Genomic DNA, 27,372 nt, shown 5'->3' on the forward strand with positions numbered 1-27,372 from the left:
GGCGATATTACTGAGAAGCGATCCACTGATCGAGGGCTGGCGCTGGCCCTCTGGTTCGGAGGACAGAGTGGCCTTGTTCGCGGACGATGTGCTCCTGTACATCTCCAACCCATCCAAAAGTGGCCCACGCGTTCTAGAGATCCTTAGACTTTTCGCGGAAGCTTCAGGACTGACCCTGAACCCAGCCAAATCTTTGCTGATTCCCCTTCATCGCGCGCGCGACTGTATAGATTGGCAACGAAATATCCCTGTACGGAAAAACAGCTTCAAATACCTCGGGATACACATCTCACTTCTCCCTGAGCTAGCGTGGGAACTCAATGTCACGCCGCTTACAAAGAAAATCAAAACCGACCTTCTGCGCTGGAAGGCCCTCCCCCTGAATCTACTTGGTAGAATAGCGCTGTACAAGATGATGATCCTCCCCAGGCTCTTATACCTCCTACAAAATTTCCCACTCCCCATCCCCGTGAGATGGTTCAAGGAGATGGACTCTTTAGCACGCCAATTCATATGGAGTAGCTCACGTACAAGATTGTCGCTAAGAACCTGTCAGAGGGATGTATATGAGGGTGGACTGGGCATGTCGAAATTTCAATACTATTATCTAGCGATGCACACACTTGTAATCAATGACTGGATGGGAGGTGGATGGACAGACCCCGCATACCAACTAAAATTACAGACAATGGGCTACCCACGGATCCTTGACACACTCTACGGGAGCCCGATACCCCGAGGGACCCCAGATGTGACCAAAGTGGTACTTCTGGGATGGCGTACTGCCCAGAAAGTGACGGGGTGGTGGGGACGTCTAACCCAACAAACCCCGCTTTGGCATGGAAAGCAGCTGATACATGTGGCAGGTCTGGAGGGCTTTAAAAAATGGGACACCATAGGGATCTCCACACTGGGAGATATTTGGAGAGGGTCACACATACGATCTTTTCAAGACCTCCAGAAACAATATTCCTTAAACAAGACACAATTCCATTGATGTCTCCAGTTACGCCACGCTCTACTAGTTCACCTACAGACAGGAGACACCATACCTGAACATAGCCCCATGGAAGCCAAGGCACTGATGGGAGACCTGGGAAGGGGAGGGGTTTCTCAGATTTATCGCACCTTAATCACCGACGCTGGGGGACCCCTGAGAGAGCTTCGCCAGAGGTGGGAGAGTTGGGTGGGACCCAAGGAGGAAGCGGACTGGACAGAAGCACTAATGGCCCCACGCTCCCTAACAATGGCTACACGCTTCCGGTTAATACAATCCTATTTCCTACATGCTGCATACCTCACACCCGCCATGTTACATAAAGCAGGCCTCCGCCCCACAGCGGAATGCCCCCACTGCAGGTATCATACAGCCGATTTCTACCACATGGTATGGGCATGTCCGACTATAACGGCCTATTGGGAAAAGGTGGTGCAGGAGACATCCCGGGTCCTACAGGAGGAGGTAAAGAGGTCACCACTGCCCCTCCTTCTGGGGGTCATGGGAGATACAGAGCTACGAAGAGCATGTCGGTCCTTCTTAGGGGTGGCATGTCTAGTGGCCAAAAGGGATATAATGGCAGATTGGAAGGCCAGGGTGGCTCCGACATTGGCTAAGTGGAGACGGGGTGTGGATTGGTGTGCGCAGCGAGAGAAACTAGTGTACGAGGCCAGAGGCTGTTTACACAAACACAAGAAGATATGGGGGAAGTGGGAGGACGTAGCAGGCCTTTAAGCGTTGATGGTGAGCAATATTTAGTAATAAAATGTGGCAGGGACTGAGGATTTGGCCATTATTGTTTGATGCCCGTTGGCATCATGTTGTACTGTAAGCACAATTGTTTTATGGAAAATTAATAAATTCTCTTTATCAAAAAAAAAAGAAAATGGCATCAACAAAGGGTTTGTAGTGCTAAACTCAGCAGCTTCCTAGCTTTCAGGAACAGGCAGACTTGAATCAGAAAACCCAATTTTTCAACACAATTTTGGCATTTTACTGGGGCATACCCCATTTTTGCAATTTTTTGTGCTTTCAGCCTCCTTCCAGTCAGTGACAGGAATGGGCATGAAACCAATGCTGGATCCCAGAAACCTAACCATTTCTAAAAAGTAGACAAAATTCTGAATTCAGCAAGGGGTCATTTGTGTAGATCCTACAAGGGTTTCCTACAGAAAATAACAGCTGAAAAAGAAAAATATTGAAATTGAGGTGAAAAAAACATAAATTTTTCTCTACATTTTACTCTGTAACTTTTCCCTGCAATGTCAGATTATGGAAAGCAATATACCGTTACGTCTGGTGGACTCCTCTGGTTGCGGGGATATATAGGGCTTGTAGGTTCATCAAGAACCCGAGGAACCCAGAGCCAATAAATGAGCTGCACCCTGCAGTGCGTTTTCATTCTATAACGGGTATACAGCAATTCATTTGCTGAAATATAAAGAGTAAAAAATTGCTATCAAGAAAACCTTTGCATTTCCAAAAAGGGCACAAGATAAGGTGCTGAGGAGCAGTGGTTATTTGCACATCTCTGAATTCCGGGGTGACCATACAAGCATGTGAATTATAGGGAATTTCTCAAATAGATGTCTTTTTTACACACTCTCCTATATTTGGAAGGAAAAAATGTAGAGAAAGACAAGGGGCAATAGCACTTGTTTTGATAATCTATGTTCCCCCAAGTCTCCCGATAAAAATGATACCTCACTTGTGTGGGTAGGCCTAGCGCCGGCGACAGGAAACACCCCAAAGCGCAACGTGGACACATCCTAAATTTTGGAAAAAAACGGAGGTGTTTTTTGCGAAGTGCCTACCTGTAGATTTTGGCCTCTAGCTCAGCCGGCACCTAGGGAAACCTACCAAACCTGTGCATTTCTGAAAACTAGAGACCTAGGGGAATCCAAGGAGGGGTGACTTGCGGGGCTCGGACTAGGTTCTGTTACCCAGAATCCTTTGCAAACCTCAAAATTTGGCTAAAAAAACACGTCCCTCACATTTTTGTGGCAGAAAGTTCTGGAATCTGAGAGGAGCTACAAATTTCCTTCCACCCAGCGTTCCCCCAAGTCTCCCGATAAAAATTATACCTCACTTGCATGGGTAGGCCTAGCGCCGGCGACAGGAAACACCCCAAAGCGCAACGTGGACACATCCTAAATTTTGGAAAAAAACAGAGGTGTTTTTTGCGAAGTGCCTACCTGTAGATTTTGGCCTCTAGCTCAGCCGGCACCTAGGGAAACCTACGGAACCTGTGCATTTCTGAAAACTAGAGACCTAGGGGAATCCAAGGAGGGGTGACTTGCGGGGCTCGGACCAGGTTCTGTTACCCAGAATCCTTTGCAAACCTCAAAATATGGCTAAAAAAACACATGTTCCTCACATTTCTGTGGCAGAAAGTTCTGGAATCTGAGAGGAGCTACAAATTTCCTTCCACCCAGCGTTCACCCAAGTCTCCCGATAAAAATGATACCTCACTTGCGTGGGTAGGCCATGCGCCGGCGACAGGAAACACCCCAAAGCGCAACGTGGACACATCCTAAATTTTGGAAAAAAACAGAGGTGTTTTTTGCGAAGTGCCTACCTGTAGATTTTGGCCTGTAGCTCAGCCGGCACCTAGGGAAACCTACCAAACCTGTGCATTTCTGAAAACTAGGGACCTAGGGGAATCCAAGGAGGGGTGACTTGCGGGGCTCGGACCAGGTTCTGTTACCCAGAATCATTTGCAAACCTGAAAATTTGGCTAAAAAAACACATGTTCCTCACATTTCTGTGGCAGAAAGTTCTGGAATCTGAGAGGAGCTACAAATTTCCTTCCACCCAGCGTTCCCCCAAGTCTCCCGATAAAAATGATACCTCACTTGCGTGGGTAGGCCTAGCGCCGGCGACAGGAAACACCCCAAAGCGCAACGTGGACACATCCTAAATTTTGGAAAAAAATAGAGGTGTTTTTTGCGAAGTGCCTACCTGTAGATTTTGGCCTCTAGCTCAGCCGGCACCTAGGGAAACCTACCAAACCTGTGCATTTCCGAAAACTAGAGACCTAGGGGAATCCAAGGAGGGGTGACTTGCGGGGCTCGGACCAGGTTCTGTTACCCAGAATCCTTTGCAAACCTCAAAATTTGGCTAAAAAAACACATGTTCCTCACATTTCTGTGGCAGAAAGTTCTGGAATCTGAGAGGAGCTACAAATTTCCTTCCACCCAGCGTTCCCCCAAGTCTCCCGATAAAAATGATACCTCACTTGCGTGGGTAGGCCTAGCGTCGGCGACAGGAAACACCCCAAAGCGCAACGTGGACACATCCTAAATTTTGGAAAAAAACAGAGGTGTTTTTTGCGAAGTGCCTACCTGTAGATTTTGGCCTCTAGCTCAGCCGGCACCTAGGGAAACCTACCAAACCTGTGCATTTCTGAAAACTAGAGACCTAGGGGAATCCAAGGAGGGGTGACTTGCGGGGCTCGGACCAGGTTCTGTTACCCAGAATCCTTTGCAAACCTCAATATTTGGCTAAAATAACACATGTTCCTCACATTTCTGTGGCAGAAAGTTCTGGAATCTGATAGGAGCCACAAATTTCCTTCCACCCAGCGTTCCCCCAAGTCTCCCGATAAAAATGATACCTCACTTGTGTGAGTGGGCCAGGTGCCTGCAACAGAATAAGGCCCAAAACCTGAAGGGATAGAAGGGATAGCACAGCAAGTTTATAAGGGCATATTCTTTTATACATCTTTAGACGGACTCTGCTTTGGGGACCCACATAAGTGAGGTGTCATTTTACTTGGGAGACTGAGGGGAAAACTGGGGAGTAGGAATTTTGTGCTGGAACGGTGATCCTACTAAGAAAAATCAGGAAAATATGCTTTTTTATGCAAATTTTGAGGTTTACAGAGGAGTCTGGGTAAGAAAATGTTGGGGGAACCACACAAGCCACACCTCCCTAGACTCCTTGGGGTGCTAGTTTTAAAAAGTTTCTGGGTTTTGTAGGTTTCCCTACATGACGGCCGCACCCAGGACCAAAAACATAAGTGGGCCCTCCCCCCCAAACACAGGTATTTTTGGAATATATCACTTTGATGTGTGCACATACGTCCGTGATGTGCCAAACACTAAAATTGTGAAAAGAAACACACTTAGGTTATGTGAAGAAGACCCCTCACCCACCAACCAAGTTGGTGGCATGCTTCATCATCGGGGTCCCACCCGAGGCACCTAGCGTGTCTCAAGTGTGCTGCGACGCCTGATTACAGCGGAGCAGGTTTTGTCATTTGTACCACACATACTGGTTGGATTTGGCACGAGGGTGAGTGATGGTTCAGTAGATCAAATTTTATTAACAAGAGATTTCACAAAAGTGAAATGCACTGGTAATAACTGAAAGACCAAAAAACTTAACCAATGACTCACAGCTCGTGAGCTGTAAAGCCACGACAAGGCACCAACCGCTTTACAGTCCATTCACACACCTTTCATACATGACATGCACTAGACCATTCACGCCGCCAGCCACGGGCCCAGCACATTACAAGACTCGCATCCACAGACAGCGCCAGTCAAGAGCCCATCACTTTCATACGCCCACATGCCTGATACAGCAATCACACCAGCTGATGAGTGTGTGGACTGGCGTTTGGCCGGCACTGCCAGCCAAGCGCCACCCCACCCACACCACCAGCCAAGCGCCACCCCACACACACCGCCAGCCCAGCACCAACCCACACACACCGCCAGCCAAGCGCCACCCCACACACACCGCCAGCCAAGCGCCACCCCACACACACCGCCAGCCAAGCGCCACCCCACCCACGCCGCCAGCCAAGCGCCACTCTACACATGCCATCCCCTTTTTTTTGTTTTTAAACAACAAAGAAACCACTAATCATAAATTAGTACAAAACTACAAACAAAAAAGCTCTAACTGAATACATGACTAATGCCAACCGTGAAACCGAACATATAAAAATATAAAACACCAGTTTACGCTCACGGAATTTCCCAATAATTCTTCTGTGTGTGGTAGCTCCTGAAACAGCCACCCACACACAGTCCAGGCTTTGAAGGACAATCAGGGCAGTACATCCTAGTCTCCTTCCTGATACCTCTTCGAGCACAGACTCTACATCTCTTAGCAGGAAAAAAACTTTTGGCCGTGGGAGGAATGTGCTCAGCAAAGTGACGATCTTTCAATCTAGCCACATCCTCCACCACTGCTTCTCTAGGAACTCTTGCCTGTTCCAGCACAACAAGGCTAGCTATGATAGACTCCTGAAATTTCACAAATGTCATCCTTGACTCTGGAGAACTATCCTTAAACACAACAAAAGCATTAAAAGTTGCCAAGTGGAACAAGTGAAGCGCTAATTTCTTATACCACACATAAGACTTACGAGCAGCAGTGTAAGGTTCTAACCTCTGATCTACTCTATCAACACCACCCATGTGCTTATTATAGTCTAAGATGCACACAGGTTTGCGCACTTCGGCAACCTGACCCCAAACAGCCACAGGTGAAGTACTCTCATCATGGATGGTGCTTAGCATGTATACATCCCTCTTGTCTACAAATTTCAGAGCTAGCAGCTCATCATTCCGCAAGGCACTGCACTGTCCCTTCTCAAGTTTTTTACAGACAAGCTCTTTTGGATAGCCTTTCCGATTAGAGCGGATTGTGCCACAAGCAACAGTGTCCACTCTGAACAACTCTTTGAACAACCGAACTCCAGTGTAGAAGTTATCTACATATAAATGGTGACCTTTGTTAAACAGTCGTCTACCAAGTTCCCACACAATTTTCTCACTAACTCCAAAAGTGGGAGGACAACCAGGGGGGTCAATATTGGAATCCCTACCAGTGTAGACCCGGAAATTATAAACATATCCTGTACTACTTTCTGACAGCATATACAATTTAATTCCATACCGTGCCCTCTTGCTAGGAATGTACTGCCTAAAAACCAAACGACCCTTGAACAGGACCAAAGACTCATCTACAGATATTTCTTTCCCTGGAACATAGATCTCTGAAAACCGATCTACCAAATGATCAAGGACAGGTCTAATCTTAAAAAGACGGTCAGAATCAGGATGATCTCGTGGCAAGGCTAAAGCATTATCTACAAAATGCAACATCCGAAGAAGAAGCTCATACCGGTTACGACGCATGATGGCAGGAAATATAGCAGTTGCCATCAAGGGACTAGTAGACCAATATGAAGACAGCGACGACTTCCTTATCAGCCCCATCAAAAAAGTTAAACCCAAGAACTTTTTCAACTCTTCCAGATTTGTGGGAATCCACCGGCTAGCTCTAGAGTGTGGCCTAAGTCTGGCAGCGTTGTCCCTCAAAAACTGCTCTGCATACAAATTAGTCTGCTCAACAATCTCTTCCAAAAATATATCGTCCATAAACAACTCAAAAAAGTTGACGGGCAAAAAGTTTTCCGTATTAACTCGACACCCTGGAAAACCAGTAAACGCAGGCAACTGTGGCTGCTCCATGTTTGGTGCAACCCATGCGTCAGGTCTTCCAATGGGAAGCCTTTCAGCCGCTGGCTCCTGCACCATTGGCACATCACTGTCCTCCTCTAAAACAGGCCCTTCATCAGCACTGAGAGTGGCTTCATCATCAGATGATTCATCTCTGACAGAAAATTCACTTCCAGAATCCTGCACTTCCTCCTCTGCCTCAGATGCAGAGTTAGTCTCATATTCATGGTCAGAAGATGACTCAAAAAGCACACTAACAACCTGCTGAGCGGTCATCCTACGGCTGGCTATGATCCTTCCTACAAAAATTAACTGGACAAATACACCACCAACAACCAGCACTGTGTAAGATAAGTAACAAAGTATAGGTTTATCACTAAGAATTATAAACTCAAAAACTATACTGCTCACTTGCCTGAAAAAGCTTGACTCACCAGCAACTACTCTGCACAGCCACAGCAATCACCAACGATATCCCACTAAAAAGAGAAAAAAAAAAGCAAATTAGACATAAGACAACACAATAATCATTGTGCATAACTCTAAGGACAATTTCACACACAATCCTGCATAAAGTACACCACCTACAAACATGTCATTCATGCATTGCAACAATACTCACTTGGAGTAAATTTATTTACTTACCTAAAACATGCAACTACGCAAACCGCAGGACAACTACTGCCAAAACTGCAACAAGCCACAGCAAAGTCAGCAAAAGCTTTGAACTAGAACAAAAATGAGAAAAACTGTTATTATCATAAAAGCAAATACTTTGCCAGTTGACAAACACTCCGCCACTAACCATTTTTTCATTTTCCCTTGTGTCTAGTCTTCTCTGCTTGGGGGAAGATGGGCCTAAAAATAAATAGGCCAATCTACCCCCAAGGGGAGGGGGCAGAAATCGCCCAGATTACATTGCACCCTTTGGGGGGGGCGACCCTTGCCCAAGGGGCCACACCCCCACACAAAGCACACACACACACACACACACATATAGTATCCCTGGCGCTATGGGGATTCTGCCCCCCTTGGAGACAGAAAGGCCTAAAAAATAGGCATATCTGCCCCCAAGAGGGGCAGAACTGCCCAAAAATACATGTGGGCCCCTGGGGGCGACCCTTGCCCAAGGGGCCACCCCCCAAAACAAAAAATAAAAACCAACAATAAAATCCCTGGTGTCTAGTGGCTTTCTGCCCCCCTTGGGGGCAAATCGGCCTAAAAATAGGGCCAATCTGCCCCCAGTGGGGGCAGAAACGACGTAAAATACATTTGCCCCCAAAGGGGAGCGACCCTTGCCCAAGGGGCCGCCCCCCAACACAAAAAATACAAATCAACAATAAAATCCCTGGTCTCTAGTGGCTTTCTGCCCCCCAACACAAAGCACACATACATACATACTATTTCTGGCGCTATTGGGATTCTGCCCCCCTTGGGGGCAGAAAGGCCTAAAAAAAATAGGCCTCTCTGCCCCCAAGGGGGGCAGAACTGCCCAAAAATACATGAGGGCCCCTGGGGGCGACCCTTGCCCAAGGGGCCGCCCCCAACACAAAAAATAAAAATCAACAATAAAATCCCTGGTGTCTAGTGGCTTTCTGCCCCCCTTGGGGGCAGATCGGCCTAAAAATAGGGCCAATCTGCCCCCAGTGGGGGCAGAAATGACGTAAAATACATTTGCCCCCAAAGGGGAGCGACCCTTGCCCAAGGGGCCGCCCCCCAACACAAAAAATACAAATCAACAATAAAATCCCTGGTCTCTAGTGGCTTTCTGCCCCCCTTGGGGGCAGATCGGCCTAAAAATAGGGCCAATCTGCCCCCAGGGGGGGCAGAAACGACGTAAAATACATTTGCCCCCAAAGGGGAGCGACCCTTGCCCAAGGGGTCGCTCCCCTACACTAGTAAGCACTCAAAAGAGAAATCCCTGGTGTCTAGTGGGCATTCCTGCTGCCCGATCGCATCGCGATCGGGCAGCAGGAATGCTCAAAGAGACATCGAGGGAAAGGAAAACCCTTTCCTTTCCCTCGATGCCTCTCTCAGAGCACCCCCACCCCGCACGAAGGTGAAATACTCACCTTCTCCCTTGACGCGCTGGAAGCAAATGGCTTCCAGCGCGTCTTTCCCCCTTTCCATGAAATCAGCACGCGATCGCGCGCTGACGTCATGGGGGGGTGGGGGGGGGTGGGCGTGAAAGGGGAAGGGATTCCCCTTTCAGCCCTGGCCTGGGGGTGTTGGGGGGCGGCCCTCGGGGGAAGTGCTAGCGCTTCCCCCGACTGCCAGTCCCAGGACGCAATGGGTTACGTCCATGGCGCCACACGGGCGCTGCCATGGACGTAACCATTATGTCCCTGGCGGGGAAGGGGTTAAAGGGCGCAAATCACAACTAACCACGAACCACGGGAAACAAACTTTTTTTGCCTTTTTCTTTTAAAAAAAACAGTCGATTTTAACACACACAATTATATTCATTACACCTTGACCCAATTTTTATGCAAGTTACTAGTTTGGTGATTACAACTGCTGATTTACCAACATAATGCTGCCACAGTGCATTCCATTCTCACAAATGCATTGTGGTCCCTGTAATTGCAACATTCTACTGCTATGTGTGATAAAGAACACACTTTGGGAACCTTGGGCCAGATGTAGCAAGGGTTTAGCGAGTCGCAAAAGGCGAAAATCGCCGTTTGCGAGTCGCTAAAGCCACTTTGCTATGTAGAAATGCATTTTGCGAGTCGGAACCGACTCGCAAAATGCATTTCCGACTCGCAAATAGGAAGGGGTGTTCCCTTCCTATTTGCGACTCGCAATGCTATGCATTTTCATTTGCGACCGCGATTGCGGTCGCAAATGAAAGCGCAGTTACCATCCACTTGAAGTGGATGGTAACCCAGGCGCAAACGGGAAGGGGTCCCCATGGGACCCCTTCCCCTTTGTGTCTGGAAAAAAAAAAAAAAATTCAGAGCAGGCAGTGGTCCAAGGGACCACTACCTGCCCTGAAAAATACCGAAACTAAAGGTTTCGTTTTTTTTTTTCAAAGTGCAGCTCGTTTTCCTTTAAGGAAAACGGGCTACACTTTGAGAAAAAAAGACTGCTTTATTTAAAAGCAGTCACGGACATGGTGGTCTGCTGTCTCCAGCAGGCCACCATCCCCGTGAGTGCCCTGAATTGCTATGCGGTCGCAAATTGCGACCCACCTCATTAATATTAATGAGGTGGGTCTTTGCGACCCCATAGCGACTCGCAGAAGGTGTCTGAGACACCCTTCTGCATTCCAAATTGCGAGTTGCAATTTGCGAGTCGCTGGGACTCACAAATTGCAACTCGCAATTTGGAATCTTCCTACATCTGGCCCCTAATGATTACCAACAATATGGCATCCGATGCGACCCAGTGTTGGGGATGGGTGTTCTTCACACAAATAAGCGATTTGTGTGCCACCACAAGTATAAAAATTGTAGCTCACAGGATCAAGTAAACCCAATGTGCCATAGTCACAACAATAGTTAAATCTACCCCAGTCACAGGCACCGGTGCCCCAGTCACTGTGGCTAATAAATGTGTCCTTATCTGCAAAAAAGGAGTTTATTTTTACATCCTACCTTGTGATGGTCTCTCGTGCCGCCAATGATTCAATTATTGATTTGAGCCATCAATGTATTTAATAGTCACCATTATACTGAAATTTGTACAAAAATCATGGGCTCCAGTGCCCATTTTTGCAGTCTGATGGACCTTCATCTCTCCATTAATGCTTTTGTTGTCATAGTATAAAGCCACCCATCTATATGATAAACAACTCCCACATCCTGGTACAGGTTCAAGGCCTTATACGAACAGGGTCTCAGTCAGGGGGCGCGAGTTCTAGTTACCTTAGGCTGAGAGTTATAGTTACTTGAAATAACTCTAACCATACCTGTTGAATTTCTCCCATTTTGTGCAAGTAAATTCAGAACCTAACTATAACGTCCCTGTAACCTTTGTTTTTTCAAGTGAATTTTATATATATATATATATATATATATATATATATATATATATATATATATATATATATATATATTTTACACAAGAAAGATGTATTATATATATATATAATATATATATATATATATATATGTATGTACATACATATGTATATATATATATATATATATATATATATATATATATATATATATACACATATATATATATATATACACACACACACACACTGAAAAACCAAAGGTTACAGGGACCTAACTGGTTAACATTTGAAACGTACAAAACCATAGAAACTCAGCCCTTATTGTTACCTCATCTAACTATCACTTACGCCCACGCAAGGCACTGCTTATGACATCACATATTATATCACTTATGACATGGTCAGTGACATTACTAATGATGTCACTGATGGCATTTCAAATGACATCACTCATGACAACACTGATGAAATGATTTGCAGTACGACTACAACAAACACTCAAAAAAGCACACAGCCACTAAACTACCCACCCACACTTCTATACAGTTACTCACACAAAAACACAAACTGTCATAATCTCACTGACATACTAACACAAATACTGACACAGGCACATGCACTCACACAATCACTAGCACACAAAGTGACAGACCCATTAAACTACCAATGAAGCTACTGACACACACAAACACTTACAAACCAAGTTACACACCTGCACAAGCTCTCAAACACCAAAGTCCAAACCAAGACAACCACTAACAATACAGTTTTGAAAGATCGAGGCACAAACCCAAACAGCCACTCACAGATACACAAACATTTACACAACCACTCACCTACCCACTTACACATTCATTCCATCACTTACACACCCAATTACACTTCCATACAAACATTCAAACACCCACTGACATACCAATAACAACCCTAACATACCCACTTGAACACTAAGATGGAACCCAAACACCCATATAAACATACATGCAACACCACACATATCCAATCAATGAAAAATCCATTAACACACTCATACAATAACAGACAGTGGCACTCATACACCTAAAACACTACTCACACATGCATTCACAGACCTATGCAGTCACTGACATATCCAGAAATATACATATACACCCACTCACAAACCCAGTACCAAACTCTTAAAGCCACTCACAAAACCATTCAATCACTAATGTAAAAAACGTATTACTAATTTAGTGACAAATAGCGATTAAAATAGTACACTTTACCTAATTATAAATGTGTAAATCACATAAACATTCAGAAAACACTTGCAGTCAATGGATGATGTCATCAGTGATGTCATATATATATATATATATATATATATATATATATATATATACATACACACACACACACACAAACACACACACACATAAATGTATATATATATATTTTTTTTAAATCAAAGGTTACAGGAACGTTATAGTTAGGCTCATGTTTTAAACATACAAAACCATAAAAATTCAGGAGTCATAGTTAGAGTTACTTCAAGTATCTATAACCTGTGCCATAAGGTAACTATAACTCGCGTCCCCACCATGCACAGTTTTTTCATCAAAAATGTTACTGCAAATATTACATTGATACTATCAATGATGTTATCAAAGATGTCATGAGTGCTGTAATTTGTGGGTTAATTAGCAGTGCATGGCGAGGGAGAAAGTTATAGGTACCTTAGGGCATGAGTTATAGTTACTTGAGGTAACTCTAGCTATAACTGGTGACCAGCACCTCCCTGGGGCTTTAATGAATTATAGGCGGGGGGCCGCATGGCCCCTCTCGCAGCCCCAGGTACTACTACTCCTGGGGCAATTTTTTTTTTTAATATGTAGGAGAGGCCCAATGGCCTCCCCCACAGCCCCAGGGACCACGATTTCCCCAGGGCTAGAATGAAATATGAGCAGGGGCGTGTGGCCCCCCATACCACAGGGACTACCAGCTCCCCAAGGCACATTCTAAATAATGTGAAGATGGTATGTTTCAGACCCCAATTTGCATCGGGGACCACCACCTCCCGGGGGCTATTCCTATATTGGAGGGGGGCGCGTGCCCCCCTCCAGGAGCCACAGATGGCCTTGGGGACCACCACCTTTCCGGTGCTGGGCTGGCTCCTGCTTTGTCCTGGGGTGCCTACCCCTGGGGCACAGTTGTGCGCTGTGGCTTGGCTGCAGCTTTGAAGCTGCAGCCAAGCCACAGCAAACACTCCGGTTTTTGGCAGTGGAACCTGTCAAGCAGGCCCAACTGTCAAAAACCAGAGCTTTCATCTCTATCCCCTGCACACAGGTATTCATGCAGGGAACTGAGATGAAAGGTTTGCTTCATCAACCATGGAGCTGCTACTTGAAGCAGCTCATTGGCTGCTGGAGCAATGGGACTGTGGGGGAGGCCTTGGGGCTTCCCCCACGATCCCAGATAGCCCATAAAGGACTTGTTTTACAATTCATTTAAAAAAAGAAATACATGATGTCATGAGTTTGCAATATGTGGGGTAATTAGCAGTCCATGGCAAGGGTGCGTGTTATAGTTATCTTAGGGCATGGGATATAGTTAACTTGAAATAACCCTAACTGTAACAGTTGAATTTGTTTTGGTTTTGTACATTTGAAATGTGTGCATAACTATAACATCACTGTAACCTTTGTTTTTTTAAGTGAATTTCTATGTTGTTTTTAAATTCTATTTCTTAACTATAATGTCCCTGTAACCTTTGTTTGTCAGTGAATTTCAATGCTTTTTTAATGTAATTATAATTACTATATGTTAATCTAACCATGGACAGGCACTGTCATGCCCTGCATCCAACCCCTAAAACCACCCAACCCTGCACCATACACAGCCTGCGCCCAACCCAGCACCACTTAGAGTGAGAAACGTTCTGAGAAAATTAACAAAAAATGTATTTGACAAGTACAAAGAGTAAGATCATCTTTCTGTATGCACTTTAAATATTTGAAGTTAAAAATATTTTAAAGGTGAGAAATAACACCTGACACACCTAGACTGGAACCCTAAACCTTCTGTGTGAGGGTCTGAGAACTTAACAACCAGACCACAATGACTCTTTATTTTGCAGTGTTCAGACACCTCTATGACATTCAATCCAAAGATGGTGATAGGAAAAAGATGTAGATGTTCATCACTAGGCATGTTTAACATTCACAACACCGGTAAATAAACATACACACTGCCATGAGATTTGCCCTGGGGAGGTGGTGGTTCCTGGGGCTTTGATAAGCCCTGGGAGGTGGGCCCCTGGTCCCCCCTTCTATACTTTATGAATGCGCCCAGGACATGGCCTACTCGGGGGCAACAAAAAAGTAAGCATGAGGGACCGCGCTTGCTTTTGTTTTCTTTTAAATAATGGGGCCACGGTTTTTGCTGTGATTTGAAAAAAATAAAACTTTTAAGCCATGAGGGGGTATCAGGGGTACCCCTGCCCTAAGGCTAGGGGGTTGGGGTAAACATACCCTGCCCCCTTTTTTTTATCATTCGTTATTGAGAATCAGCTGAAGTCGAATCTCAAAATGGCTGCCAACACTTCCTGGTTGAAGTGTTGGCAACCAATCAGATCTCTGCACGAGACTGGTAGTATTTGCAAAGCCTTTGCACCTCCAGGTATACAAATTTAGTTTTCTTTTTATATTTCAAAAACAGCTGAATAGATATACACTAAATAATAAAAAAACACTCTTTCTTGGCGAAGAGCTACCCTCCTGCCAAATTTTGTTTCATTCCGTCTAGCAGTTCAGGCTGAAGTAGTGTCTAAAATCTCTATGGAAATTAAATGAGAAATGCACTTTTTTGAGCCCCTCACCCCCTTCATGGATCACCCAGAAACTTCCCAGCCACAATAAGATTCATAAGGACACTTTGTTTGGAAAAGTTTGTGAAGATTTGTCAAGCGGTGTCAAAGATATAAAAGGTTACAGGGACAATATAGTTAGGCTCACATTTTAAAAATACAAAACCATAAAAATTCACCTGTTACAGTTATAGTTAGCTCAAGTAAACATAACTTGTGCCCTAAGGTAACTATAACTCATGCCCCCACCTTGCACAGTTTTTTTGTCAAAGATTTTACTGCAAATATTATATTTAGATTATCAATGATGTTATAAAAGGTGTCATCAGTGGCTTAATTTGTGGGATAATTAGCAGTGCATGGTGAGGACGCGAGTTATAGCTACATTAGGGCATGAGTTATAGGGCCAGATGTAGCAAACTTTTGCGAGTCCAATTGGCCCGAATCGCTCTTTGCGACTCCGCAAAATCGGAAATGGGATGTAAAAATCCCATTTCCGACTCGCAAAAAGCGAAGCGAGCCGTTACCGACTCGCAAAATTTGCGACCCCATTTTGCGACCCGCAAATAGGAAGTCGCAATTTGCGAGTCGCAAACCATATGCAATAGCAACTCGCAAATTGCGACTAGTCGCAAAAAGCCCAGTTTGCATGTCCAATTTACCACTAACTCAGAGCAGGTGGTAACCATTACCAAAGTATAAAAGGAGACCCAGAAGGCATCTGGGTTACTCAAGATGGCAGAGATATACCTGATAGCAGTGAGGAGGAGAGCCCACGCAGCCCAGCAGAGGAAGAGGAGGAGCCAGACACAGGAGAAGATTTACAGAACAAGGCAGACACTCTTCCAGCAAACTGAGGAGGAAATCTATGAGAAATACAGACTTAGCAGCGCAGCTATACTAGATTTAATAGATTTACTCAAACCACAGCTAGATCGCCAGACTCTGCACGGCTGCGCCATCCCTACGCATGTGCAAGTGCTATGCTCACTGCACCTATTGGCCTCAGGGAGCTATCAGTGGGTCATTGCTGTGGCAGGTGGGGTATCCCAAAGTGCACTATCAAGGTTCCTCAGGGCATTCCTAGATGCCTTACTCACACACATGTCCCGATACATATACCTACCCAGGAATGAGGCAGAAATCAACCGCACAAAGTTGGACTTTTACCGGACTGCCAACTTTCCCCATGTCATAGGGTGTGTAGATGGGACACATATTCAAATATGCCCCCCTGCAAACCTGGAATATCTGTTCCGCAATAGAAAGTGTACCCACTCACTCAATATTCAGGTTCTTTGTGACGCCCATTATGTCATCACTGACATCGTAGCTAAATTTCCAGGCAGTACTCATGACTCCTACATTTTTAGGTACAGTGGGATACACCAACGCCTGGAACGTGGGGAGTTTGGAGACGGATACCTCCTAGGTAGAGCTGCATACACCTTGTAGACATGCACACAGATCAATGTGCACACCAACCAGGACTTTCTAACAGTGTACTTTTTGTGCCCAACAGGTGACAGTGCACATGCACTACGGCCATGGATACTGACTCCGTACTTAACACCCAGCAATGAATGTGAGAGGCGTTACAACAGTGCACATAAGAGGACCAGGAACCTGATAGAAAGAACCTTTGGATTGCTGAAAGCACGGTTCAGATGCCTTCACCGAAGTGTAGGTGCCCTCCAGTATACCCCCATAACGGTATTCAAAATAGTTGTTGCATGCGCTATCCTCCACAACATTGCCACCCGACGTGGGCTACCTCTCACCCCTGCAGACCCAGATTCTGAGGATGAAGAGCAAGAGCAACCACATCGCCATCATGGGGATAGGAGCATCGCAAATCAAGGCAGACTGAGACGGGAACACATTGCAAACCAATACTTTGGAAGGTACGTGCCAACTTCTACCATACTCACCAATTGAACAAACACTCCATTTGTTAAGTGGAACAAAAAAACTATTTAATATGTGCAAAAACTAAACTATATACAATGAAAAACTGTTCAGGGACTTCAAAAAGTCCACCTGGCATGGGACACATTGCCATCATGTGCCCCAACAGCAGGGACAGTGGTTAGTTCACAGCCTACGGCGGCCTCTGCCAGCCTGGCTGGTACCAGGTTGCTCAGCAGTGCTCTGCCTCGTACTCCCACTCCGTAGCACCCTGGTGTCACCAGCAGAGACACTGCTGACAGTGGAGCCCTCCTCACTGTCTTGTGGGGTGTCCCCTGTACCCCTGGACACCTGCCATGCCTCCATGAGGTCTATCGCATGGGTGATCCGGCCCAGGCCCCTTGCCACATCACCCGCAAAGTGGCCCATTTCAACCTGGAGGCCGACTGTTCTCCTTGACAACCCAGTTGTGTTCACTGCCAGTCTTCAAATAGAGGAAGCCATCTTGTCCAGCCTTTGGAGCAGCTGGCGGTCCCTGCGCCGCGCACCCTCACTCTGCGTAAGCAGTCCAGCCACCAGTTCACGCATTGACAGGGCTAGGTCACCAGTGTTGTTGCCAATTACCTCCAGTTGTGCATGAACCTGCTGCATGCTGTTTGCATGGTTCCTTTCTAAGCGCTGCAGAACCCCACTAATCCGCCCTAACTGTTGATTCTGCAGGCGCTGACCCCGTAGCAGTTGTGCCTCCGTCGGTGTGGTGGATGGAAGCCCTGACTCTGCCTACAGCCCTGCTCTCCTCATCCTGCGTCGCCTGCGCAGCGGTGGAGGCCCTGTGATGTGTGATGTGGCACTCCTGGTTGTTGCTGGTGCAGGCTCCGAGACCACTGTTGCAGCGGGTGTCGCCATAGAGGGGGTGGTGTTGGTGGTGCAGGTGGGAGTGGTGGCTGCTCCTGTTGTCTCCTCATGGGGCTGGCTGACCATTGGCACCTGGCTGCTGTGGCTGGTGGTGATGTCTTGTGGGAGACCTGTGGGACATGGGGAAAACACTGTCAGTGTCTACTATCTGTTGCACACTTCCTAATAAACATTTGCCTATTAACTGCCTACTTGACTACATTGCCCATAATGCATCATGCTGGTAAATGCTACTCTGAAATGGAGCTATCTTGGTTGTGCAGGCCCCTGTGTACATGGTGGGTGGGGGTATGGCATTGATGGGGGTACAGGCATATCACATGGTACTCACCGGTTGATGTTCTGGGCTCAGAGGTGTCCAGTTCTCCAAATCCAGTTACTGACTCCGGCTCCAGGGTCTCCTCCACCCTTTCCTCCAGGGGTGTGGGTGGTGGTTTGGAAGATGGTCCCCCTCCTGTGCCTCTCATCTCCCGGAGCCTTTCTGCCACCCTCTCCTTGGTCCGGGAGCGGAGGTCATGCCACCTCTTCTTTAGTTCATCCACACTCCTGTGGCTGACCCCCAGGGAGTTTACCTTCTCCTGAATTTCCTGCCAAATTCGTATTTTGGCAGAGTCTGGCACATTGAGGACTGCCTTCCCAAAAAGCTCATCATGGTGCTGACAGCACTCCTCTGTGAGCACCTCCAGCTCCTTCTCTGCAAACTTCAGCTTTCTCTTCCTGGGAGTGTCAGCCATGGTTGCTGTTGCTCTGTTAACTGTGCGGCAGTTAAAAAGGGTGTGGTCCTCCCTCCTCCCAGGTGTATTTGTAAACTTCCTGGCTGTGATGTCATCATCATGTGCCAGGAAGTGTTTTGCAGAGTGTTCTGGAGTGGTTTCTGGAGTGTTCTGCAGCACCTGCATTCAATTTTCAGCACAGTCACAATTGCGAGCCTGTTTTTTGCGCGGTCGCAAAAAGCGACCTCGCAAACAGCGGACTCGCTATCTGCGGTGCGACTCCGGGTGCGAGTCGCAATTTGTCCCGCAAATTCTACCTGCATTCCAGTTAGCGACACGCAAATTGCGAGTCGCACATGCTCGCAAATTGCGAGTCGCTAATTTTTTGTACCTACATCTGGCCCATAGTTACTTGTGAGCTGGTGAATGTATGTTTGAAACATGAGCCTAACTATAATGTCCCTGTCACCTTTGGGTTTTTTAAAGTTTTTTAAGTGTTTTTATTTTTAATGTAAAGTAATCTTAATTACTATACATTAATCCAACCACTAGCATGCCTGGCCTTTGGCTGTGTGTGGCGGGGATTTGCCTCAGGGCCTGGCCTGTGGACAGACGCTGCAGCTAAGTCCTTATAACCACTCAAACCCGAGCTGTGCATGGCCTTTGGCTGTGCCCAGCAGAGTTTGGCCAGAGGGCCTGTCTCTGTCAGTGGATCTGTGAGTAGGTGCATGAGTGTCTGATTGGATCTGAAAGTGGGTGTGTGGGTCTATGGGTGGGTCTGAGTGGTTGCGTGAGTGTCTGTGTGGGTGTGTGAGTGGTGCATGAGTCCCTGAGTGCATGTATGAGTAAAAGAATTGTGTATGAATGAGTCTGTGAACGTTTTAATTTTTTTGCTTATTCATGATTAAACTTGATTAATCACGAATATCGTGCATGGTGAAAAAAAATCATTTTAAACTGCTAATTTGACCCTCAAACACCCCTATATCACACCCCTGGGATCAAGCTACCTCCACCCTGACCCCTTATGCTACTTTTCAGTTTGTTTTTCAGGCCCAGGGACGATATTCTGGGACCTTAAAATGGCGGCCACAACTTTCTGTGCAGATTGTAGCCAGCCAATTACAGCACTTCTATTCTCATATGCATTCAGAAATACAAACTTATTTCCCCCCTTAATATCTCAAAAACTACTGAATAGATTTACACAAAACACCCAAAAGCACAATCTGTGTACCAACAGCTAGCTTTCTGCCAGATTTGGTGTACTTAATCCAGTGGTTCTGGATGTAGTCGTGTTCAAAGGTGCTATGGAAAGTAAAATGGGAAATGCAACTTTTTGTTACCTCCCTTTCTTCTCCGCCACCACTTGATGGATCACCCCAAACGTTTGGAACACAACAAGAATCACAGCGTTCTTTTTTGGGAAAATTTCATGAAGATTCATCAAATCATGCCAAAGATATGGGTAAGTCAAAAATACTTTTTCTATGGAATCATCGTCCAAATTATAACAACCTACTGGTGATCACCAGTACGTTATATATATATATATATATATATATATTTATATATATTTATATATATATATGCAAATGTTACAGTGTACCTCACGTAAGTATAACTCATTCCCTAAGGTAATTATAACTCCCACCTTCACCATGCACAGCTAGAAACTCTATATTATATCATTAATGAGACATATTATGACATCTTTGATATTATTGCTGCAACATTTGCAATAAAATTAGTGATGACAAAACTGTGCGCGGAGAGGGTGCGAGTTATTGTTACTTGAAATAACCCTAACTATAACTGTTGAATTTCTATGGTTTTGTACGTGAAAATTCCGAACCTATCTATAACGTCTCTGTAACCTTTTGTTTTTTCCAGTGGAAAAAATAAATATATATATGTATATGTATATATGTGTGTATATATATATATATATATATATATATATATATATATATATATATATATATATATATATATAAAAATCGAAGTGCTCGGGGTGAGATCTCAATCAGCCCAAAGGAGTGGTGCAAGAACCGGTACGAGCAAGCCGGTAATTAATAAAACAAAGAAAAAATGATAATGCTCGCACACTCAGGTTTCAGGAACAAGAGGAAATCAGTTTAATAGAACACAAAACGCGTTTCGACTGACACAGCAGCCTTGGTCACGTGATATATATCACCAATAAATTACCCTTTAAATACCCTCTTGACATAAACATATAAATGGAACAATTAACAAGTGAATCAAGCGAAAACCACACCACAAATTCTTTGCAAATACTATTATAGTAACAATATTAGTAATAAAAACAGTTCATGCCACTAAGTATAACTTGATATAATTCTGATATGTTTGTTTACATTTTAGATAATTTCCCTAAATTTTTAAATAAAATTTCTTTCTTTTTTTAATTAAAAAAATATTATTAAAAGGGAAACAACCACATCAAAAAACAGTGCTCTATCTGTTAAAATTCATATTTCTTTCTAGACCACAGTGTCTGTAATAAAATATTATCATTTTAAATCAAAATAGAAAATTAACCAGATAGTACAAATATACACTGTAACTATATCATCATAAGCTTATTAAGGGCCATAACATTATCTACATTACTAAATTGAATATTCTTATCTGAAAATCTGCAAAGTGGATCACCCAATGATAACGTGAAAATTGTGAAGAATGAATAGAAGAGGACAAGTAGAGTTTGGTAGCTCTCCATCCGACCCAAAGTATCTAAAAGGAATATCCGAAAATGAATAAATATATATATATATATATATATATATATATATATATATATATATATATATATATATATATACATATATATATATGAGAGAGACCTAGTTTCTATAGAAAAAGCATTTTTAGTTTTGCTAATAAATTTGGCGCCAATTGATGAATCTTCATTACATTTTCCCACAAAAAAGAGTGGTTACTTCAGCTGCAGTCTGGAAAGTTTCAGAGTGATCTGTCAAGCGGGGGCAGAGAAAAAGGGGGGGTCCCATAACGTGGCTTCTCCATTAGTTTTTCCATAGGGATTTTGAACAGCGATCGCTCCAGAACCACTGGACAGAATTACATCAAATTTGGCAGAAAGGTAACTCTTGGTCCAGAAAGAGGCCTTTTTGTTTTGGTATAAATCCATTCAGCAGTTTTAGAGAAATTATAGAAAATCCAAATTTGTATATATAGGGATGTGAAGGCTCCACAAAAAGGAAGTGTTGGCAGCCATGTCGGGACTCGCCTTCATCCGAGTCACAGAAAAAAAATGTTAAAAAAAACAAAAGGGGCCAGGGTAGGGAGACCCTTACCCCTTAGCTCTGGTGCCGGGGTCCCAAAGAGACCCCCCACACCTAAAAATATTCTTTTAAAATTTTCACCACGATTCGATGCAGGTCCATGGAGCCGTCAAAAATTTTAAAAAAAAATCCAAGTGCGGGCTACCGCACTTGTTTAACTGTACCCCGTGGATGGGCAAAGTCCCAAGGGCATTGCCATTTTACTGCGGGGGCGGCTGGTCCCCCAGCTACCCCGGGGACTGACACCTCCCCAGGGCAAATAAAATGATGTGTGCGGAGCGCCACCCCAACCGCAGTCTCGTGGACCCCCACATCCCTGGGGTGTAAAAGAATTGTAACCTGAGGGGGACTCCTGGCCTCCCTACAGCCTCAGGGACCACCACGTCCCTGGGGCTATTTTCAAATTTAAAGCAGGAGGCACCCCTCCAACAGCCCTGGGGACCACCAGTGAATGCTTTCAGTAATGTTACCCCTAAAGAAGTGGAGAGGGTTCTCAGAACGCAAGGGGAGTGTGGTGGCTAGAATCTCCTTCCCCTGCTCACACGATGGGGTTGAGCTGCAGAAGCCTCGCTGCTTCTCAGACACTCGCATTGCTTATTATGTGTTTGAGGTGGGAAAATATGTTCCTTTCTCCTTCTGTCTTTGCCCTTCATGTTCCCAGGATTGCAAGGTGTGGGGGGCTTCCAATAAAGCTATAGAACACACTTCACAATTTATAAAGTGAAGTGTGAGGCCATGTTCTGGCACTTTTATGGATGCATGAGTGCTCAAGCAGAACCCGTAAAGTTACAGAGCACAATCAGAGCCATGAAAACAACAGCCTCGATCTGAAAAAGTACAAAAGCTTCACTTTAGACCCAGCAGCTGCTTAACTCCGCACCGAGGATCTCGTCATTTGTTGTGTGTATGTGAATAATTTGTGTTTTCTTTACATAAAAGAGTTCACAGGCTAACAGTTTGCAGAACAATGCTAGGTGAAAGTTTGTGTTGGCCTTAAGCTCTTCAAATAAAAAACCATGCCGGTGCCTCTTAAGGAATGCATCATTTCTATAAAGTGTGTGTGCTCTGCCAGGACACCGGTGTTCTGCAACCCTTTAAACAGTTCATTGCAGGCACCGTGTAAAACTGATCTACATGTTGATGACACAGGCAAAATCACCATAAAGCAGATGTATCACAGTTCTGCTAAGAACCACAGACAGACCCCGCCCACGCTGAATATAAACAGTGCAGTTTGCAAAAAAACGCAGTCGTGAAAATAAAGAGGAAATGTAAAAAAAACACATTCAAATAAGTACATTTTCCATCATAATGTGAGCATGTAAGAAACGAGTTGCTGTACCACAGTAACCGAGGCATTTGCAGTCCTTGTACAAGCCCCTGCATAAGATCCTGTGTTTTATTCCAGCTGTCCAGCTGCAAATGTTTTTTTTACCAGACCCAGCTGCAAAACATAAGCTTTTGAGCATCTCCCATAGCCAGTTTTAGATCATTTTGTTTGACTGCTTATGTGTCCAATAAGCCATTTTTTAAAATAAACTTGAAACCTGTATCCATGAAGCGCAACTGGAATAAAGTTGTTATAGAGGACCACATTATCTGGGAGAGTTTACTATATGATCTTGTCAGTGTCTGGCTTTTCTATATAGCAATCAGACAGTGCCTCACGGGCTGGTCTAACAGGTCAGTGTGTCAGCCATTTTATTGCTGTTTGTGGGCCTGTTTTATTGTAGATTGGCCAATTTTTCCTGTTGGTTTCTCTGATATTGCCACAAACATTGCCTGCACCAACCACAAATGCATACAGTTTCACTTACCTTGCAAAATACGTATATGACATGTCTTTATAAGTCTAAAACTGGCCCAGTTTTTAAACGTGGATCACTTTTATTTTAGCTATTTGATATACTGATGGGGAGTCACTTTTATTTCTGGCCCAGGCCTATTTTCTGTCCCAGTCCGTCCCTGGGTAGTGTGTGCAAATTATAGGAATGTATTTCATGAATAGTATTCTAAGTTCCAAGGTACTCTGCTCATAAGACATGTACAGTATTGGACAAGGCAAAAAATAAAGCTACCTGTGCCTGCTTCTTCTAAAAACAGACCTTCCTCTTTTATTCCGCAAATTGGAGTAATAGTTTAAAACTGGTCTTCATAATATTCTATGCTCACACTATGGGTCCTCTGGAAATGGCTCTTTCTGTTAAAAAAACAACTCACCAGAACAATACTATACATTATATATATTAATTTTGTACTTACCTCACAAAGACACTCTTTATGTAAAGGATTCAGGTGCTGTGCTTAATTTGTGCTGATAGTTGCAGGTTGTTGCAACAGCACTATGGTGACCACCTAACGCCAGGACACCACACACACTGTCTCCAGCCCTGAACGTTTCACAAGCAAATTGCTCTTTTTTGGGTGTATTAGTCTAATTACATAAATAGAAGCAAAGGATTACTTGATCACACAGAATGCATTGGGTTATCACATGAAAGTCTAAAAGTGGATTATATGTTGCTGTTATCAATCAGCTTTACTATTACCACAGTAATGCAGCCTCACATTTCAAATATGGCTTAGCTCTTTTTTTGTTAACTATAAGATATCCAGCACAACAGCTAGCACAGCTGTGGACCATGTCTAAAAACGTTGACAAAACCAATAGATTTCGCAGAGACTGAAAAATTCATAATACTTTTACAGTGTTTCTTTTGCTTATAATGCATGATTGCTCAATTTGCTCACCGAGCTAAAGCTTACAAAAAAAGTTGTTAATAATCACATAGGCAAAACCTGTTGCATTTTCCAATGCTTGTTTTTGGTTATTATGGCTCTAATGGTTCAAGAGAGGAGGGGGGACTAAAGATATATGTATAGCTCCTCTTCAGTGTTCAACCCATCTGGTATTTTTGTGTTCAATTTGAGTATGTAACAGGATTCTAATTTCCTCAGTTGCCAATATCTGTTCTCACCTCTTATGTAAGGTATAGCATATATCACAAAGTATCTCAATAACTGATTGTTGCTGGTATGTACTTCCTGAAAATGTTGGGTAACAGGGTAACTCTGATAGTTGTGTTTACCAGCCCATATGTTGCTATGTTCTCTTATGTTTCTGGGGAATCATAGTTCCTACATACATATTGGGATGGGGACACTCCAAGACATATACTGCATATTCAGTTTTGCAGTGAAATGCCACTCATCTTTTGCTGAAGTTTGGATAATGTCAAGGAGAACCTCTAATTTATTGACCTGGTAATTGCAGGCCTTGCACCTATGACATTTACTAAAGCCTTTATAGCTAGTGAGCTAGTTTCTAGGTGTCTTCATCTCTGGGCTACTGCTCACAAGTTTCTGCCTGTGGGAAAGTCATCTTTTTTGCCCTGATCACTCCCCAAATGTTTGGACTGATACTGGTGGTTACTGACTTTTACTGTGCCCTAGGCACTGCTAACCAGTTCCTGGGCCAGAGCTCTGTGTAAAAGGGTATATGCGTATGAGACCTAATTTTAATTGGCTCAGACAACCTACCTGTAAGTCCCTAATATATTATAGGGCATGTCAGTGTAGGGACCCAGGTATAGATAGTGCACTCATAGGTTCACTGCTTTGGTGTCCAGTGTCCTTTTAAAGGCAACACTGCATTGCTGCCTGCTTTTAAGTTAAAGTTAACCCCAAATTCAACTTTAGAATTAAAAGTACTTCCAAAGTCCTAACCTACCTTATTTTTGCATATGTCACCCCTAAGTTCTGCCCTGAGTGCCCCCAGGGTTGCGTGCAGTGTAAATATAAGCAGGAACTTTATAAAAGATGTTTTATAAGCCCTGGTGAGGGAAATGTGTTTTTCCTCATTGTAGTCAATGGGCCTTACAGGTTAACATTGGAGAATTTATTTTAAAATAATACAGTAGAACTCTTTCTGAAAGTTACCAAATTCAGCCCTGTAGTGCCCTTTCCTGATTGGTCACCCTCTGGCAGCCTGAGCAAGGGAGCCTTAATGAGGTGAGAAGTGGCCTGGGCTGACACAAATGAAGTACTGCTACAGCAGGTGGGAGAAGATTAGCCAAAAGGGTCTTCAAAGGAGGGAAGGTCACTTGGGACAGAAACTTGACCTCCCCCATTTCCTGCACTCCCACACAGCTGGGAGCCCCACCGATTAGTTTAGGAGAGGGGTTGGAGGAAGTGTGCCAGGGGAACTTGACCACACCAGTGGGTGGGCTCAGACAGAAGTAACCTCCAAAGATAGATTTCCTCCATGTTGGACTTGTAAAGAATGTGGCTTTCAGGGCTTGACTTTTGCCACACTTCACATGGAATGGTCACCCCAGAGGGTATTGGCCTGCACCCCATTGGACAGGATCACCCCCTGCTTTCCACCCCCAGGAGCAACAATAAATATGGCAAAGCTGACCCATAATTCAGATCCCTGCTGGAAGAAGATACTGGAGAAGAAGGACTGCCCTGCTAAACACCTGGCCTGCACCTGGGCACTGCATTCACAAAGACTGCATCAGCTGCACCAGCTGAACACTGCCTTAACAAGCCCTGGCAAATGTACACCTGTTGTAAAACAACTGTGGTCTTACTGATCTTATGCACATGTTTTATCTGTTAAATGTCATAAAGTGTTTAATATTGTTAACATTTGAATTAATCTAACAATAAAGCACATTACATACATAACCAGAGGTATTCTCAAACAAACTTCCAATTGCTAATATAATTGGTCTTTCTAGGGGAAAAACAAAATTTGTATGTACTTTAGGAATAAGATACAAAGTTGGCATGATTGGAAAATTATTTCTAAGAAAAAGATATTCACCTTGTGATAATAACTCATCATTATGGCATTGAATCAAATCTGAGTTATATAAGGATTTGTTTCCAATCACCTCTGAATGCAAAGTTTTACAGTGACAGTCTGTATCACTCAACTGTCTGAGAGCTTCCTGTTTCTACAGTGATGTAGGCCATAGCAATACATTTCCACTTTTTTCTAACTCATAAAAAATACATCTGTTCTCTTTTTTAGTTTTATCATTACATCATAATATTTGAGCTGTTGACCAAAAATGTTCTCTTTCTTGCCTTGTTTTTTAGTTCTTGCACCAAGTCTAAAAATATATCTATACAATCCTTCTGCATAGTCAGCACAAATGTGGACGGGAGCTTAAAGGGCAAAGGTGATCTCTTATAAACATCAAGATCTTGTAGTTCTATAATTTCTTG

Source organism: Pleurodeles waltl, chromosome 5, assembly GCF_031143425.1.
Source record: "Pleurodeles waltl isolate 20211129_DDA chromosome 5, aPleWal1.hap1.20221129, whole genome shotgun sequence".
Taxonomy (NCBI): Eukaryota; Metazoa; Chordata; class Amphibia; order Caudata; family Salamandridae; genus Pleurodeles; species Pleurodeles waltl.